Below are 5,484 nucleotides of genomic sequence, written 5' to 3' on the forward strand. Positions count from 1 at the left end.
CTAAAGAGTCTACAAAACTACTAGAATAAGGGAATTAAATAAATTTGTAGGACACAAAGCCAATACACAAAACTCAACTGTACTTCTGTATATTACCAGCAAGCAATTAGAAAGCACAATTTAAAAAATTTAAATACTGCCCAAAACATGAAATAAAAAAGACATGCAATACAACTATGCCGAAAAAATAACACATTATTTGAAAGGAATTCACTGATTAGAAGCATCAAAATTGGTATGCTATCAATTTTCTTCCAAGCTGATCAGTGTAATCCTAGTTAAAACCCCATCAGAATTTTATTTTATTTTTGTAGCAAATTGACAATCTTATACTGAAAGTCAGGTGGGAATGCTAAGGACCTAGAATATATGATGTAATTTTTTTGTTTGTTTGTTTGTTTTTTTTCCGGTACCGGGAACCGAACTCATGACCTTGCGCATGCCAGGCAGGCGCTTTTGCCGCTGAGCTAAATCCCCAGGCCCTATATGATGTAATTTAAATTAGAAGGTTTACAGTACCTGATTCCAAGACTTACAAAAGGTACCAGTGATCAAAACTATGTAATGCTGGCAGAAAACTGACAAGTAAACAAACAACAGAAATACTGCAGACCTACATCATATAATCATTTGATTTTTGACAAAGGTGCCACAGCACTTTATGGTGGCCATGAAAACGTACCACTCTGAATTCCTGCAGAGCGAAGCCTAGTGGACTGATGGCTCTAGTTGCTGCCCTTCTGGATCTACCACATTTATGTTGAGGGCAAACTTGATTAAGCACAGCAGGGCTGGGAATAATGGCTCACTCTTGTAAGAGGCAACTTTCCCTGGAGGCCTGGCTAAAGGTTTCTTAGAATGGCCCATGATCTAATATACTTTGCAATCATCCTCCATTTCCATTCCTTTCCTTTCCCTCCTCTGGCCCTCTTCTGTTTTCTCATAAGCATCCTCTCCAAGAAATCTCTTACACATGTAATTCCACCTTGACATACACATCTCCAAGGACCTAAATAACAATAGTGTGAAAATGTAAGCATTAAGCGTTTTATTCATTACCTGGTGGACAAAGAGTATGTCATCCTGAATGGTATGTGGCCATGGATGGTCTTTGGCATAAGGCTGTAGCCAAATTGCTGAAGATGTCACCAATGATGCGGGGAAAACATCCTGGGGAAGAGAATGGGCAATGATTTTGTAATGATTCAGACGTCAGAATGAAATGGGGAGAGAAATGCCTCCGAGAATAAGCAAGGTTGGCTGATCACTGCTATATGCCTGTGCAGAGAGGTGAGACAGTGAGGGACTTCAGCAAGCAGTTAAAATCTAAGTGTGAAAGCTGAGTTTGCTTGCTTACCATGAAGCCCTTATTTCTTGCTGAGAAAGAACCAACAGAGGTGAGCAGCTGGCCAAAAATATGCTCATTAGAAGCACAGCATCCTAAAGACATCTTAATCCTTTCATGCCTAGTGTTCCACTTTTGGAATACTCATAACAATAGGATAAAAATAAATTTTTTCTCATCAAATTCTTGCTCCTTGAATTTTTCCAGGTAACATGTATGAATTTCTGCAACAACTGCCATCTTTGGCATGAAGGGTTAAATTCCCAGTTGAGGGAGGTCAACTATGTTAAGGGCAGAAACAGGCACATAAGGATGCATGAGCAGTGGCCACAGCGTCAGACATGAAGGCCATGTAATGGGCTTTCACCCCCTGTAGTCAATCTAGCTACCACTGCTTCTGAATTCCAATCTGTCTAACTGCCCATCTGATTCTAAGATTTAGATAAAAAAGCCAATGAGTAACAGTAAACATAATCTCAAAAACAATAAGGTCAATATCAACACTTATCTTAAGGTTATAATAACTTAAAAACTGGTTATTTGTGTGAGGATAGACCAATGAAGTCATAAACAGACTAATGTGTTTGCATGCTATCTATACTGTCATTATCATAAGTCTGTATTAGCAGTTGTACATCAACACAAATGCATATATGTATTTTTGTCATTATGTATATTTTTATAAATTTGCACTGTAAAGCAGCAGGGAAAAGATTTGCAATAAAATGGTGCTGGTTTGACAGATGAAAACAAAACGAAATTTAACTCTTCACACCATACATAAAAATCAGTTCCAGATGAATTATAATCTAAATGTAAAAGGCAAAACAATAAAGTTTCTAGAAGACAATATAGGAAAAGCATTTATAACCTAAGCATAGGAAAATATTTCTTAAGCAGGACACACAAAAAAATCACTAACCAGAAAAAAAAAGACTGATAAAATGGATTACACTAAATTTAGTAACTTCTTTTCAAAGAGAGAATAAGTCACAAAGAAAGAGAAGATATAACTAATAAACACATAAAAAGATATTCAATCTTACTTGTAGCCTGGGAAAAGATAATTTAAACCACAATGAGATACTGTTACACACCTATAAGCATAAAGCATTCTTAACTGTATGCTTAAAGTTAAATAAAATAATTGCAAAGCAATAGGAATTCTCAGAATGGTGATGGGAGCATAAAATGGCACAGTTTCTTTGGAAAACATTTTGGCATTATTCGACGGGAGATATGCATATCCTATGACTTAGTAATTCTGCTTCTTGGTATACACCTAACAGAAATGACTGCAAATAAACAAGAAACATATGCAAAAATGTTCACAGTAGTATTATTTATAAAAGCCTTTAATGGCAAACTAACAAAATATCAACTGTATAATGGATACACTGTGGCATATTTATACAGTGAACTACTATAAAGCAAATGAACAAAACACAGTTACATGAAAGAATGTGATGTGACCTCACAAAATTTTAAGAAATCAGACACACAAAAGTATTTATATAATGAAAGATTTACTACATAAAGTCCAAATTACAGGCAAAATTAAACAGTACTATCGAGAAACACATGCTTAAGCAGAAGCCTACACAAAGTAAGGATAGTGTGTGAACCTGAGGTTAGAATCAGGAAAAGGGTGCAATTAGGAGGTGGCAAAAGACAGGCTTCTGGAATGGCAGGGATATTCCATCTCTTGACCTGGGTGGTGTTTACACAGGTTACTATGTGGAAAATGTTGCGCTATGTATGTACTTTTCTGTAGGCATTTTTTACATAGCAAATGTTACAAAACCAAACAAAATGAGCCGGTCAGTATTTTTTGATATCAAGATGAAAAGCCCTGGTATTTGGTTAATAGGTCCATCTTTTGAGTTATTTTTATTAAAAATGGTAAGCAGTTCACATTAAATGACCCATATTCTTTTGCTGAGACTATATGCCAGACATTTCTGAGAAGGGCTGCTAAGGGTAAAAGTTTATCACCAAAGAGCTATGTATGGAAAAATTCATCTAAGAACTAAACCTAAAAATTTAGCCTCATTTAAACATGCTCTAAATATGTTCTAAAAGCCAAAATTAATATAAGAACAAATATTTACTATTTGAGCTGAACGCTATCTTAGAAAGAAAAGGGATTCCTACTGATAAAAGTAATTAGGCAGATGGAGTAACTTACACACAAGAGACCAACAATAAGTCACAAAGAGCCTTCCTTTGTATCAAATTATATAACCTTTCTGGCAGAAGTATCTTTGACAGACGATTTAGAAGCAAGATTTCTAGAACTGAAAGATAAATGAATCAAGGATAACAAAGCATTTTAAAATGGTAATAAGGCAGAAATTTTGCAGTTGTAACAGAAAGTAGGAGAGATTACATAATAACCTAAAGTAGAAAGAATACCAAGATGATGTTGAATTAGGGGAGGTGGAATGAAATTCTACAAAGACAGGAAGATTTACTTGCATGATCTGATAATCCAGAAGGGCCTATGAATTACTTAATGAGAAAAGGAGATCACTAGCATATCAAATAAGAAATTTGACATGGGAATTTAATTGTAGGCTTATGATATTAAAGGTATTGGTCAATGTTCCTTAGAACTTCCATCTGCCTCAAAATCCCCAATTCAATGAATTTCACTCCCTCTGTTTTCAAACTGCTGGAATGAAGAAGCACACATTGCATATCTGAGCCACTATAAATTCATGGCCACCATTCTCAGCAATTGCTTCATTACTGTCTGATCATTTCCCATTTCCCTAGGAAGTGTTCTCATTTTTCACAATGACCATTTCAAAAGGTCTTTCTTAAAACTGTTGACACCTGTCCTGTTCGCCAACCACCCTGAACAATGTTATCACCTACTTAAAGGGGAAACAGATACCATTCCTAATTTTGGGATAACACACCTTCAAATTTAACCCCTCCCACTTATCCTTATCTCTTTCCTGCTACAAATAAAAATTCCTCTCTCTAATCACACCACTGGTCCTCTCTCTCCCTTATGTCCCAAACTGTGTCACCCATCCTTCCTAACCTGCTTCTCTGCTAACATTTCCTAGATTGGTCAGCCAGGACCCTAGAAGTCATCTTTGACTCTTTCTTCTCCAATGACCACGTCTAGTGTATTCCAAGTCTCTTGGATCTTATCTCTCTCCTCTGTTGCCACCCTAACTACCCCTATCATCTGTCACTTACTCTAGCAGCCTAACACCCCTTAACCTCCAAGTAGACTTCTAATTCATTTACCACCTTGTGGCCACCAGTTAGCTTTCCAAAACACTCACACCTTACTCCTTCAATCGTATTGCCCATGGAATAAAATGCTAACTCCTCACTATGGTTCTGAAGACGCTCTCATGATTTGCTCCTGCTTACCTTTGTGATTTATTTCTGGCCATTTCATTTCTTACATGGTTTTGACCAAGCATTTTCAGATAGTCACATACCTGTTTCTTTTGCCTGGGAGATTCCCCACCTCATTTCACCATTTGTCTGTCTGGGTACACCTCAAATCCTTACAGTTACTTTGCTGTGGAGGCCTTTCCTGATTTCTTACACTAAGTTTGTCTCTGTGCTGTTAGCCTTCAAATGTAACATCCACTGTGCTTTGTTAATTTATTTGTATATTCAGAAAATATGGCTATCTTTTTATTATTATTACCTCAATACCCAGTATCTTCAAAATCCTTCAGCCAGTAAAAAAAAAGTGATTGCACATAATTAATATATACATGATACATAAAAATTAGCAATAGTAGATGTGCTCCACTATCTAGAATGGTCTAGATAAATAGTTCCAATGTATTTTTATTAAAATTAAAAGTGTACATAATGGTTTTCATAGCTACAAATGAAACAGACACTCTAAGTAACATTACATTAGAAGACATTACATTAGAAGACATATCGAGATTTAAAGGTTTTTTTTTTATATTGTTCTCAGGTCAAAGAGGTGGATGGGGAATTTTATTATTCCTGGAGACATCCATTTGGTACTTTAAAAGAGTAGTACTGAAAAAGCTAGCCCAAGGCAGGATGGATGAATAGGAAATTTATCAAAAAGTCTTAGTATGGGGCTGGGGATTTAGCTCAGCGGCAAAAGCGCCTGCCTGGCAAGCGCA

The sequence above is a fragment of the Chinchilla lanigera genome, unplaced genomic scaffold (genome assembly GCF_000276665.1).
Source record: "Chinchilla lanigera isolate Chin_1 unplaced genomic scaffold, ChiLan1.0 scaffold00010, whole genome shotgun sequence".
Classification (NCBI taxonomy): domain Eukaryota; kingdom Metazoa; phylum Chordata; class Mammalia; order Rodentia; family Chinchillidae; genus Chinchilla; species Chinchilla lanigera.